Source organism: Triticum aestivum, chromosome 6A (genome assembly GCF_018294505.1).
Source record: "Triticum aestivum cultivar Chinese Spring chromosome 6A, IWGSC CS RefSeq v2.1, whole genome shotgun sequence".
Taxonomy (NCBI): domain Eukaryota; kingdom Viridiplantae; phylum Streptophyta; class Magnoliopsida; order Poales; family Poaceae; genus Triticum; species Triticum aestivum.
In genome coordinates, this window is record NC_057809.1 from 595,737,324 (window position 1) to 595,752,844 (window position 15,521).

Here is a 15,521-nt window from a genome sequence, read left to right on the forward strand (position 1 = left end):
ACTATCCTTTTACCACACTTGTGCTTCAAAGTAGCACCATGATCTTCATAGTGGAGAGTCTCTCATGTTATCACTTTCATATACTAGTGGGAATTTTTCATTATAGAACTTGGCTTGTATATTCCAACAATGGGCCTCCTCAAGTGCCCTAGGTCTCCGTGAGCAAGCAAGTTGGATGCACACCCACTAGTTTCTTTTGTTGAGCTTTCATACATTTATAGCTCTAGTGCATCCGTTGCATGGCAATCCCTACTCCTTGCATTAACATCAATCGGTGGGCATCTCCATAGCCCATTGATTAGCCTCGTTGATGTGAGACTTTCTCCTTTTTGTCTTCTCCACATAACCCCCCTCATTATATTCTATTCCACCCATAGTGCTATGTCCATGGCTCGCGCTTAGATATTGCGTGAAAGTTTATAGGTTTGAGATTACTAAAGTATGAAACAATTGCTTGGCTTGTCATCGGGGTTGTGCATGATGAGAGCATTCTTGTGTGACGAAAATGAAACATGACTAAACTATATGATTTTGTAGGGATGAACTTTCTTTGGCCATGTTATTTTGAGAAGACATAATTGCTTAGTTAGTATGCTTGAAGTATTATCATTTTTATGTCAATATGAACTTTTGTCTTGAATCTTTCGGACCTGAATATTCATACCACAATTAAGAAGAATTACATTAAAATTATGCCAAGTAGCACTCCGCATCAAAAATTCTGTTTTTATCATTTACCTACTCGAGGACGAGCAGGAATTAAGCTTGGGGATGCTTGATACGTCTCCAACGTATCTATAATTTTTGATTGCTCCATGCTAAATTATCTACTGTTTTGGACCATATTCTGAAAAGGAAGAAATTTTAATTTTATTGTTCTCGCCTTTGCCTTGGATTCTCTTCTTTTGCATGGGATATAAATAAGGAATTCCAGACATCTCATAAACAAAAAGCAGTCTAAACAAAAAATGATTTCCAAAATAGATCATAGATAATTCTAGCAATTGCCAATAAATCGAGGCTTTTTACCAACTTGATGGTAAGAAATCCCGGGACCTAGAAATTCATTTCGTACAATTGAACCTTTTCAAACTGTTTCTTTTTGAGAACCAAAAAAACTTGTGCCAAAATAACGGATGCGAAGAAGAACAAAAGGCCTTGGACACGTAATGGATCCTGAAGCACGATTTCTGCGTCCCCCTGACCAAAACCTCCCACATTAGGATTGCTTGTTAATGGTTGATCAAGCTTGATGGATTCCCCCTCTGAAACAAGAAGTTCTGGTCCAGGAGGTATAATGTATTATCCACTTTTATATTATTTTTAGGACTAACCTATTAACCGGAGGCCCAGCCTAGAATTGTTGTTTTTGCCTATTTCAGTGTTTCAGAGAAACAGAATATCAAACGGAGTCCAAACGGAATGATGAAGGAAATATGCCCTAGAGGCAATAATAAAGTTATTATTTATTTCCTTATATATCATGATAAAAGTTTATTATTCATGCTAGAATTGTATTAACCGGAAACATAATACATGTGTGAATACAAAGACAAATAGAGTGTCACTAGTATGCCTCTACTAGACTAGCTTGTTTATCAAAGATGGTTATGTTTCCTACCCATGGACAAAGATTGTCATTTGATTAACAGGATCACATCATTAGATGAATGATCTGATTGACATGACCCATTCCATTAGCTTAGCACCCGATCATTTAGTATGTTGCTATTGCTTTCTTCATGACTTATACATGTTCCTATGACTATGAGATTATGCAACTCCCGTTTGCCGAAGGAACACTTTGTGTGCTACCAAACGTCACAACGTAACTGGGTGATTATAAAGGAGCTCTACTGGTGTCTCCAAAGGTACATGTTGGGTTGGCGTATTTCGAGATTAGGATTTGTCACTCCGATTGTCGGAGAGGTATCTCTGGGCCCTCTCGGTAATGCACATCACATAAGCCTTGTAAGCATTGCAACTAATGAGTTAGTTGTGAGATGATGTATTATGGAATGAGTAAAGAGACTTGCCGGTAACGATATTGAACTAGGTATTGAGATACCGACGATCGAATCTCGGGCAAGTAACATACCGATGACAAAGGGAACAACGTATGTTGTTATGCGGTCTGACCGATAAAGATCTTCGTAGAATATGTAGGAGCCAATATGAGCATCCAGGTTCCTCTATTGGTTATTGACCGGAGACGTGTCTCGGTCATGTCTACATTGTTCTCGAACCCGTAGGGTCCGCACGCTTAAGGTTTCGATGACAATTATATTATGAGTTTATGAGTTTTGATGTACCGAAGTTAGTTCGGAGTCCCGGATGTGATCACGGACATGACGAGGAGTCTCTAAATGGTCGAGACATAAAGATTGATATATTGGACGGCTATATTCGGACACCGGAAGTGTTCCGGGTGATTTCGGAGAAAACCGGAGAGCCGGAGGGTTACCGGAACCCCCTGGGAGAAGTAATGGGCCATATGGGCCTTAGTGGAAAGAGAGAGGGGCAGCCAAAGGTGGGCCGCGCACCTCCTCCCCCCTGGTCCGAATTGGACTAGGAGAGGGGGGCGGCGCCCCCCTTTCCCTCTCCCTCCCCACTTCTTTCCCCCTCCTAGTAGGAGTCCTACTCCTACTAGGAGGAGGACTCCTCCTTGGTGCGCCTATAGGGCCGGCCGGCCTCCTCCCCTTGCTCCTTTATATACGGGGGCAGGGGGCACCCCTAGAGACACAAGTTGATCCACGTGATCATATTCTTAGCCATGTGCGGTGCCCCCTTCCACCATAGTCCTCGATAATATTGTAGCGGTGCTTAGGCGAAGCCCTGTGACGGTAGTGCATCAAGATCGTCACCACGCCGTCGTGCTGACGGAACTCTTCCCCGACACTTTGCTGGATCGGAGTCCGGGGATCGTCATCGAGCTGAACGTGTGCTAGAACTCGGAGGTGTCGTAGTTTCGGTGCTTGACCGGTCGGGCCGTGGAGACGTACGACTACATCAACCAAACGCTTCCATTGTCGATCTACAAGGGTACGTAGATCACACTCTCCCCTCTCTCTGCTATGCATCACCATGATCTTGCGTGTGCGTAGGATTTTTTTTGAAATTACTACATTCCCCAACAGTGGCATCCGAGCCTAGGTTTTATATGTTGATGTTATATGCACGCATAGAACACAAGTGAGTTGTGGGCGATATAAGTCATACTGCTTACTAGCATGTCATAATTTGGTTCGACGGTATTGTTGGACGAAGCGGCCCGGACCGACATTACGCGTACGCTTATGCGAGACCGGTTCTCCCGACGTGCTTTGCACATAGGTGGCTTGCGGGTGACAGTTTCTCCAACTTTAGTTGAACCGAGTGTGGCTACGCCCGGTCCTTGCGAAGGTTAAAACAGCACCAACTTGACAAACTATCGTTGTGGTTTTGATGCATAGGTAAGATTGGTTCTTGATTAAGCCCGTAGCAGCCACGTAAAACTTGCAACAACAAAGTAGAGGACGTCTAACTTGTTTTTGCAGGGCATGTTATGATGTGATATGGTCAAGACATGATGCTAAATTTTATTGTATGAGATGATCATGTTTTGTAACCGAGTTATCGGCAACTGGCAGGAGCCATATGGTTGTTGCTTTATTGTATGCAATGCAATCGCCCTGTAATGCTTTACTTTATCACTAAGCGGTAGCGATAGTCGTAGAAGCATAAGATTGGCGAGACGACAACGATGCTACGATGGAGATCAAGGTGTCGCGCCGGTGACGATGGTGATCACGACGGTGCTTCAAGGATGGAGATCACAAGCACAAGATGATGATGGCCATATCATATCACTTATATTGATTGAATGTGATGTTTATCTTTTATGCATCTTATCTTGCTTTGATTGACGGTAGCATTATAAGATGATCTCTCACTAAATTTCAAGATAAAAGTGTTCTCCCTGAGTATGCACCGTTGCCAAAGTTCGTCGTGCCCAGACACCACGTGATGATCGGGTGTGATAAGCTCTACGTCCATCTATAATGGGTGCAAGCCAGTTTTGCACACGCAGAATACTCAGGTTAAACTTGACGAGCCTAGCATATGCAGATATGGCCTCGGAACACTGAGATCGAAAGATCGAGCGTGAATCATATAGTAGATATGATCAACATAGTGATGTTCACCATTGAAAACTACTCCATTTCACGTGATGATCGGTTATGGTTTAGTTGATTTGGATCACGTGATCACTTAGATGATTAGAGGGATGTCTATCTAAGTGGGAGTTCTTGAGTAATATGATTAATTTAACTAAAATTTATCATGAACTTAGTCCCTAATAGTATCTTGCTTGTTTATGTTAATTGTAGATAAATGGCCCGTGCTGTTGTTCCGTTAAATTTTAATGCGTTCCTTGAGAAAGCAAAGTTGAAAGATGATGGTAGCAATTACACGGACTGGGTCCGTAACTTGAGGATTATCCTCATTGCTGCATAGAAGAATTACGTCCTAGAAGCACCGCTGGGTGCCAGGCCTGCTGCTAGAGCAACACCAGATGTTATGAACGTCTGGCAGACCAAAGCTGATGACTACTCGATAGTTCAGTGTGCCATGCTTTACGGCTTAGAATCGGGACTTCAATGACGTTTTGAACGTCATGGAGCATATGAGATGTTCCAGGAGTTGAAGTTAATATTTCAAGCAAATGCCCGGATTGAGAGATATGAAGTCTCCAATAAGTTCTATAGCTGCAAGATGGAGGAGAACAGTTCTGTCAGTGAGCATATACTCAAAATGTCTGGGTATAATAATCACTTGATTCAGATGGGAGTTAATCTTCCAGATGATTGGGTCATTGATAGAATTCTCCAATCACTACCACCAAGCTACAAGAGCTTTGTGATGAACTATAATATGCAAGGGATGAATAAGACTTTTCCCGAGCTCTTCGCAATGCTGAAAGCTGTGGAGGTAGAAATCAAGAAGGAGCATCAAGTGTTGATGGTCAACAAGACCACTAGTTTCAAGAAAAAGGGCAAAGGGAAGAAGAAGGGGAACTTCAAGAAGAAAAGCAAGCAAGTTGCTGATTAGGAGAAGAAACCCAAGTCTGGACCTAAGCCTAAAACTGAGTGCTTCTACTGCAAGCAGACTGGTCACTGGAAGCGGAACTGCCCCAAGTATTTGGCGGATAAGAAGGATGGCAAGGTGAACAAAGGTATATGTGATATACATGTGTACCTTACTAGAGCTCGCAGTAGCACCTGGGTATTTGATACTGGTTCTGTTGCTAATATTTGCAACTCGAAACAGGGACTACGGATTAAGCGAACACTGGCAAAGGACGAGGTGACGATGCGCGTGGGAAATGGTTCTAAAGTCGATGTGATCGTGGTCGGCACGCTACCTCTACATCTACCTTCGGGATTAGTATTATACCTAAATAATTGTTATTTGGTGCTAGCGTTGAGCATGAACATTATATCTGGATCTTGTTTAATGCGAGACGGTTATTCATTTAAATCAGAGAATAATGGTTGTTCTATTTATATGAGTAATATCTTTTATGGTCATGCACCTTTGAAGAGTGGTCTATTTTTGATGAATCTCGATAGTAGTAACACACATATTCATAATGTTGAAGCCAAAAGATGCAGAGTTGATAATGATAGTGCAACTTATTTGTGGCACTGCCGTTTAGGTCATATCGGTGTAAAGCGCATGAAGAAACTCCATACCGATGGACTTTTGGAACCTCTTGATTATGAATCACTTGGTACTTGCGAACCGTGCCTTATGGGCAAGATGACTAAAACACCGTTCTTCGGTACAATGGAGAGAGCAACAGATTTGTTGAAAATCATACATACAGATGTATGTGGTCCGATGAATGTTGAGGCTCGTGGCGGATATCGTTATTTTCTCACCTTCACAGATGATTTAAGCAGATATGGGTATATCTACTTAATGAAGCATAAGTCTGAAACAATTGAAAAGTTCAAAGAATTTCAGAGTGAAGTTGAAAATCATCGTAACAAGAAAATAAAGTTTCTGCGATCTGATCGTGGAGGAGAATATTTGAGTTACGAGTTTGGTCTACATCTAAAACAATGCGGAATAGTTTCGCAACTCACGCCACCCGGAACACCTCAGCGTAATGGTGTGTCCGAACGTCGTAATCGTACTTTACTTGATATGGTGCGATCTATGATGTCCCTTACAAATTTACCGCTATCATTTTGGGGTTATGCTTTAGAGACGGCCGCATTCACGTTGAATAGGGCACCATCAAAATCCGTTGAGACGACACCTTATGAACTATGGTTTGGCAAGAAACCAAAGTTGTCGTTTCTTAAAGTTTGGGGCTGCGATGCTTATGTGAAAAAGCTTCAACCTGATAAGCTCGAACCCAAATCGGAGAAATGTGTCTTCATAGGATACCCAAAGGAGACTGTTGGGTACACCTTCTATCACAGATCCGAAGGCAAGACATTCGTTGCTAAGAATGGATCCTTTCTAGAAAAGGAGTTTCTCTCGAAAGAAGTGAGTGGGAGGAAAGTAGAACTTGACGAGGTAACTGTACCTGCTCCCTTATTGGAAAGTAGTACATCACAAAAACCTGTTTCTGCGACACCTACACCAATTAGTGACGAAGCTAATGATAATGATCATGAAACTTCAGAACAAGATAGTACTGAACCTCGTAGATCAACTAGAGTAAGATCCGCGCCAGAGTGGTACGGTAATCCTGTTCTAGAAGTCATGCTACTAGATCATGATGAACCTACGAACTATGAAGAAGCGATAGTGAGCCCAGATTCCGAAAAATGGCTTGAAGCCATGAAATCTGAGATGGGATCCATGTATGAGAACAAAGTATGGACTTTGCTTGACTTGCCCGATGATCGGCAAGCAATTGAGAATAAATGGATCTTCAAGAAGAAGACTGACGCTGACGGTAATATTACTGTCTACAAAGCTCGACTTGTCGCAAAAGGTTTTCGACAAGTTCAAGGGGTTGACTACGATGAGACCTTCTCACCCGTAGTGATGCTTAAGTCTGTCCGAATCATGTTAGCAATTGCCGCATTTTATGATTATGAAATTTGGCAGATGGATGTCAAAACTGCATTCCTAAATGGATTTCTGGAAGAAGAGTTGTATATGATGCAACCGGAAGGTTTTGTCGATCCAAAGGGAGCTAACAAAGTGTGCAAGCTCCAGCGATCCATTTATGGACTGGTGCAAGCCTCTCGGAGTTGGAATAAACGCTTTGATAGTGTGATCAAAGCATTTGGTTTTATACAGACCTTTGGAGAAGCCTGTATTTACAAGAAAGTGAGTGGGAGCTCTGTAGCATTTCTGATATTATATGTGGATGACATATTACTGATTGGAAATGATATAGAATTTCTGGATAGCATAAAGGGATACTTGAATAAGAGTTTTTCAATGAAAGACCTCGGTGAAGCTGCTTACATATTAGGCATAAAGATCTATAGAGATAGATCAAGACGCTTAATTGGACTTTCACAAAGCACATACCTTGACAAGATTTTGAAGAAGTTCAAAATGGATCAAGCAAAGAAAGGGTTCTTGCCTGTGTTACAAGGTGTGAAGTTGAGTCAGACTCAATGCCCGACCACTGCAGAAGATAGAGAGAAAATGAAAGATGTTCCCTATGCGTCAGCCATAGGCTCTATCATGTATGCAATGCTGTGTACCAGACCTGATGTGTGCCTTGCTATAAGTCTAGCAGGGAGGTACCAAAGTAATCCAGGAGTGGATCACTGGACAGCGGTCAAGAACATCCTGAAGTACCTGAAAAGGACTAAGGATATGTTTCTCGTATATGGAGGTGACAAAGAGCTCATCGTAAACGGTTACGTTGATGCAAGCTTTGACACTGATCCGGACGATTCTAAATCGCAAACCGGATACGTGTTTACATTAAACGGTGGAGCTGTCAGTTGGTGCAGTTCTAAACAGAGCGTCGTGGCGGGATCTACGTGTGAAGAGGAATACATAGCTGCTTCGGAAGCAGCGAATGAAGGAGTCTGGATGAAGGAGTTCATATCCGATCTAGGTGTCATACCTAGTGCATCGGGTCCAATGAAAATCTTTTGTGACAATACTGGTGCAATTGCCTTGGCAAAGGAATCCAGATTTCACAAGAGAACCAAGCACATCAAGAGACGCTTCAATTCCATCCGGGATCTAGTCCAGGTGGGAGACATAGAGATTTGCAAGATACATACGGATCTGAATGTAGCAGACCCATTGACTAAGCCTCTTCCACGAGCAAAACATGATCAGCACCAAGGCTCCATGGGTGTTAGAATCATTACTGTGTAATCTAGATTATTGACTCTAGTGCAAGTGGGAGACTGAAGGAAATATGCCCTAGAGGCAATAATAAAGTTATTATTTATTTCCTTATATATCATGATAAAAGTTTATTATTCATGCTAGAATTGTATTAACCGGAAACATAATACATGTGTGAATACATAGACAAACAGAGCGTCACTAGTATGCCTCTACTAGACTAGCTTGTTAATCAAAGATGGTTATGTTTCCTAACCATGGACAAAGAGTTGTCATTTGATTAACAGGATCACATCATTAGATGAATGATCTGATTGACATGACCCATTCCATTAGCTTAGCACCCGATCGTTTAGTATGTTGCTATTGCTTTCTTCATGACTTATACATGTTCATATGACTATGAGATTATGCAAATCCCGTTTGCCGGAGGAACACTTTGTGTGCTACCAAACGTCACAACGTAACTGGGTGATTATAAAGGAGCTCTATAGGTGTCTCCAAAGGTACATGTTGGGTTGGCGTATTTCGAGATTAGGATTTGTCACTCCGATTGTCGGAGAGGTATCTCTGGGCCCTCTCGGTAATGCACATCACATAAGCCTTGTAAGCATTGCAACTAATGAGTTAGTTGTGAGATGATGTATTACGGAATGAGTAAAGAGACTTGCCAGTAACGATATTGAACTAGGTATTGAGATACCGACGATCGAATCTCGGGCAAGTAACATACCGATGACAAAGGGAACAACGTATGTTGTTATGCGGTCTGACCGATAAAGATCTTCGTAGAATATGTAGGAGCCAATATGAGCATCCAGGTTCCGCTATTGGTTATTGACCGGAGACGTGTCTCGGTCATGTCTACATTGTTCTCAAACCCGTAGGGTCCGCACGCTTAAGGTTTCGATGACAGTTATATTATGAGTTTATGAGTTTTGATGTACCGAAGTTAGTTCGGAGTCCCGGATGTGATCACGGACATGACGAGGAGTCTCGAAATGGTCGAGACATAAAGATTGATATATTGGACGGCTATATTCGGACACCGGAAGTGTTCCGGGTGATTTCGGAGAAAACTGGAGAGCCGAAGGGTTACCGGACCCCCCCCCCCCGGGAGAAGTAATGGGCCATATGGACCTTAGTGCAAAGAGAGAGGGGCAGCCAAAGGTGGGCCGCGCACCTCCTCCCCCCTGGTCTGAATTGGACTAGGAGAGGGGGGCGGCGCCCCCCTTTCCCTCTCCCTCCCCACTTCTTTCCCCCTCCTAGTAGGAGTCCTACTCCTACTAGGAGGAGGACTCCACCTTGGCGCGCCTATAGGTCCGGCTGGCCTCCTCCCCTTTCTCCTTTATATACGGGGGCAGGGGGCACCCCTAGAGACACAAGTTGATCCACGTGATCATATTCTTAGCCGTGTGCGGTGCCCCCTTCCACCATAGTCCTCGATAATATTGTAGCGGTGCTTAGGCGAAGCCCTGCGACGGTAGTGCATCAAGATCGTCACCACGCTGTCGTGCTGACGGAACTCTTCCCCGACACTTTGCTGGATCAGAGTCCGGGGATCGTCATCGAGCTGAACGTGTGCTAGAACTCGGAGGTGCCGTAGTTTTGGTGCTTGATCGGTCGGGCCGTGGAGACGTACGACTACATCAACCAAACGCTTCCGTTGTCGATCTACAAGGGTACGTAGATCACACTCTCCCCTCTCTCTGCTATGCATCACCATGATCTTGCGTGTGTGTAGGAATTTTTTTGAAATTACTACGTTCCCCAACAAATGATACCTTCGGAAACGTGATTTTCTCATCAGATAAGACCCAGGAGACATGGACCCTCCATCAAGAAAGCCACGAGGCGGCCACGAGGGTGGAGGGCGCGCCCCAGGCGGGGCGTGCCCCCCTGCCTCGTGGGCCCCTTGAAGCTCCACCAATGTACTCCTTCCTCCTATATATACCTACGTACCCCCAAACGATCGGGAACGGAGCCAAAAACCTAATTCCACCGCTGCAACTTTCTGTATCCACGAGATCCCATCTTGGGGCCTATTCCGGAGCTCCGCCGGAAGGGGAATCGATCACGGGGGGCTTCTACATCATCATCCAAGCCCCTCCGATGAAGTGTGAGTAGTTTACTTCAGACCTACGGGTCCATAGTTAGTAGCTTGATGGCTTCTTCTCTCTTTTTGGATCTCAATACAATGTTCTTCCCCTCTCTCGTGGAGATCTATTCGATGTAATCTTCTTTTTGCGGTGTGTTTGTTGAGACCGATGAATTGTGGGTTTATGATCAAGTCTATCTATGAATAATATTTGAATCTTTTCTGAATTCTTTTATGTATGATTGGTTATCTTTGCAAGTCTCTTCGAATTATCAGTTTGGTTTGGCCTACTAGATTGGTTGTTCTTGCCATGGGAGAAGTGCTTAGCTTTGGGTTTGATCTTGCGGTGTCCTTTCCCAGTGATAGAAGGGGCAGCAAGGCACGTATTGTATTGTTGCCATTGAGGATAACAAGATGGTTTTTTTATCATATTGCATGAAACTATCCCTCTACATCATGTCATCTTGCTTAAGGCGTTACTCTATTTTTAACTTAATACTCTAGATGCATGTTGGATAGCGGTCGATGAGTGGAGTAATAGTAGTAGATGCAGGCAAGAGTCGGTCTACTTGTCTCGGATGTGATGCCTATACACATGATCATACCTAGATATTCTCATAACTATGCTCAATTCTGTCAATTGCTCAACAATAATTTGTTCACCCATCATAGAATACTTATGCTCTTGAGAGAAGCCACTAGTGAAACCTATGGCCCCCGGGTCTCTTTCTCATCATATCAATCTCCATCACTTTATTATTGCTTTGCTTTTACTTTGCCTTTTACTTTTCACTTTGCATCTCTATACCAAAAATACCAAAAATATTATTTATCATCTCTATCAGATCTCACTTTCGTAAGTGAACGTGAAGGGATTGACAACCCCTAAGCGCGTTGGTTGCGTTGGGCTATTGTTTTTGTGTAGGTACAAGGGACTCACGCGCAGCCTCCTACTGGATTGATACCTTAGTTCTCAAAAACTGGGGGAAATACTTACGCTACTTTGCTGCATCATCCTCTCCTCTTCGGGGAAATCCAACGCAGTGCTCAAGAGGTAGCAATCCACCGAAGGCTTCACTTGCCGGCAATAGGCACTGCCAGACTACTCTGAAGGAACTGCATGTGTCACATGCCGAGCCGCGTCGAACCCGTCCTGTTGATGGATGGGATGTCCCATACCGCCACCGGCCTCACAAAGGCTGTCACCAGCTCAAGATCCAGACTCTGGGTCGCCCACACGTCCCCGGAGTCTGCCGCCGTCAAAAACAGGGACCGCCACCCCAATTTTGGGCGCTACAACGAGCACCCACCACCGCACCAACCGCTATCATCGCCCACTCAATGGCAACCGCTGCCGCGACCGTCAGATTCGGGCAGTAGGTCCCGAACCCCTCGTGCGGTGCTTCATGGTTAGTCGTGCTCGACCCGCCGTTGCACCGACGAGCAGGCCACCACCAGATGCGCCGCCCGAGGCCGCCGCCCCGGTCTCCGCTGCCGTTTCAGGCCATTGCAGATTTGAACCGGCATAACGCATGAGCACCACACACACGCATTGATCTGAGATCCTCGACTGTCTGAGCGTCGCTGCAGCTAGCGCTAGCTGTGCCCGCAGAAAACCCGCAGTTGCAAAGCTGCCACCACACGTCCTTCCGCAGCCACGCTAGCGGCTCCCACGCCGCCCCCATCGAGCCGCCATGGCTCCGCTGCCACCGGCGAGCACCTAGCACCAGAGACAAGGCTGCCGGCCACCACCTGCCAGTGCGCGAGCCCCCTCCCCCCTCGGCCGGCCGAATCCTCCACGCGACCTTCGCCCGCGGGAGGCGCTGGTGCCGGTGAGGGGGGAGCATGGAGGTTCCTGGCGCCACCTAAGGTTGGGGCCGCTGCCCGTGTCACCCCTGGGGACAGAGCGACGCGAGGGCCGATTCGGTTTTCTCGGGGATCCCTATGAGATCAAATAAGCATGCTTTCAGTTATGAAACTATCCTAGTCATCCGTTTCGGAAAAAACTATCCTAGTCAATGTGCCACAGTTAACAAGTGCTTAGAGCAAGTACAATAAGCCTATGTAAGCGGGAAATAAAAATTAAAATATTATATTTCTGCTGACGTGGAGGGAGAAGAGGGAAGAGAAGAGGAAAGATAAGAGTAGCCGGCTACAGAATAAGAGCCAGCTACAACACATGCTCCTAGGCACTATGTGAGGGTGGGACGTGGGCCATGCATTAATAAAGTAGCACATCTTAATATCTAACTATTGTACGTGTCGGCTATAACATTGGATGTAGATGACATGTCAACATCATATAGCCATCAGCTGGCTGTACTATTAACCATGCTATTAGGAATAATCAACTCCCAGTCTTTGGCGAGTCTACTATTGAGTAAGTGTCCGATTCATGTTGAGTCATCCATTGTCATATCCTATTTTTTAGTAGTTAATCTATCGTTCATTTAGGATAGGGTGTTAGCCGGTGTCTCCATGCACTAGTAGAAAAAGGGCCATTTGTCCCAGTTCGTAAGGGCCTTTTGTCCCGGTTTGGGAACCGGGACTAAAAGGTCGTTACTAATGCCCTTGGCCTTTAGTACCGGTTCTTACACGAACCGGGACAGATGGGCCTCCACGTGGCCAGTGCGGCGAGCCCAGGCAGGAGGCCCTTTGGTCCCGGTTGGTGGCACCAACCGGGACCAATAGGCATCCACGCGTCAGCTATTCAGGGGCTAGGGTTTTTTTCTGAAGGGGGGGGGGGGATTTGGGGGTTTTGTATGGTTAATTAAGGTGTTTCATATATTGTGTTAGGTAGCTAATTAATTAATAGAGAGAAGTGTACTCCTCTCTTATCTCCGTGCTTGGTCGACGCTACGTACTATACTTATAGAGAGCACTCGACACGCTAGCTAGTAAGCAAAAATGAAGGAAACAGAAGATCGTCATGGACATATGCATACAGAGAGAAGTGATATCGACCTCTCCTTCTCCGAGAGATTGGTCGAACAACAAGTTATCGTATATCTATACGACGCTACTGGCTACATATATACAATATAAGATCTCTTACAATATAATCCCCTAATTATATAGGAACATAGGGTCCACATAGTATTCTCCGTCTTTATCGATCACGTGGTCAAGAAAGAATGCCGCCAATTCCTCTTGAATTCCTCGCATGCGATCTAGTGCTAGGAGTTCATCCCGCATCCAAAACATCTAATTTGAAGAAGGGGGTCAATACATATATATGAATGAATGAAACTCAACACAAAAGATGGTAAATAAAGTTAAATTCTGAATATTATTGCTTACGCACTTCATATTGTTTTTTAGTGTAGCCCCACTCACAGGTCGTGTGGCGGATGGACTCGCAAATGTAGTATCCACAGTAATTATTCCCGGCTTCCTGCCACAACCACTTTACAAGAAATAGAGGTTAATCAACCTGATAAGCAAGAATGCTAAAATGGTATTGATGAAACTAGCACTTGAATCACTAGGAGATGCGCGGAACATGCTAGTAGTACTTACTTTCGGGTGTTTAAATTCCAGCTTCTTTGGCAGTCCCGGAGCTTTTGAGGTGAATTTTTTCCAAACCCTACCAGACAAAGAAAACAATTACTTGATATCAGGAAGTGAACAAAGTTGCCGATATGGTGCGATAATGATCGATTTAACTTACTTCTTGAGAATTTCAGTCATGTCCGCGTACTCCTTGGGATCTTTTTGAAGGAAATATGCCCTAGAGGCAATGATAAAGTTATTATTTATTTCCTTATATCATGATAAATATTTATTATTCATGCTAGAATTGTATTAACCAGAAACATAATACTTGTGTGAATACATAGACAAACAAAGTGTCACTAGTATGCCTCTACTTGACTAGCTCGTTAATCGAAGATGGTTATGTTTCCTAACCATAAACAAAAGAGTTGTTATTTGATTAACAGGATCACATCATTAGTTGAATGATCTGATTGACATGACCCATTCCATTAGCTTAGCACCCGATTGTTTAGTATGTTGCTTTTGCTTTCTTCATGACTTATACATGTTCCTATGACTATGAGATTATGCAACTCCCGTTTGCCGGAGGAACACTTTGTGTGCTACCAAACGTCACAACGTAACTGGGTGATTATAAAGGTGCTCTACAGGTGTCTCCAAAGGTACATGTTGGGTTGGCGTATTTCGAGATTAGGATTTGTCACTCCGATTGTCGGAGAGGTATCTCTGGGCCCTCTCGGTAATACACATCACTTAAGCCTTGCAAGCATTGCAACTAATGAGTTAGTTGCAGGATGATGTATTACAGAACGAGTAAAGAGACTTTCCGGTAACGAGATTGAACTAGGTATTGAGATACCGACGATCGAATCTCGGGCAAGTAACATATCGATGACAAAGGGAACAACGTATGTTGTTATGCGGTCTGACCGATAAAGATCTTCGTAGGATATGTAGGAGCCAATATGGGCATTCAGGTCCCGCTATTGGTTATTGACCGGAGACGTGTCTCGGTCATGTCTACATTGTTCTCGAACCCGTAGGGTCCGCACGCTTAAGGTTTCGATGACAGTTATATTATGAGTTTATGAGTTTTGATGTACCGAAGGAGTTCGGAGTCCCGGATGAGATCGGGGACATGATGAGGAGTCTCGAAATGGTCGAGACATAAAGATCGATATATTGGACGACTATATTCGGACATCGTAAAGGTTCCGAGTGATTCGGGTATTTTTCGGAGTACCGGGTAGTTACGGGAGAAGCAATGGGCCTTAATGGGCTTTAGTGGGAAGAGGAAAAAGGGCCAAGGGGCTGCTGCGCCCCCCTCCCCTCTAGTCCGAATTGGACTAGGGAAAAGGGGGCCGACCACCTTTCCTTCTCCTCTACTTCCTTCTCCCTTCCTCCCCTCTTGGTGGACTCCTACTAGGACTTGGAGTCCTAGTAGGACTCCACATCCTGGCCGCACCAATTGCCTTGGCCAGCCTCCTCCTCCTCCATCCTTTATATACTGAGGCAAGGGGCACCCCATGAACACAAGTTGATCCACGTGATCATATTCTTAGCCGTGTGCGGTGCCCCCTTCCACCATAGTCCTCGATAA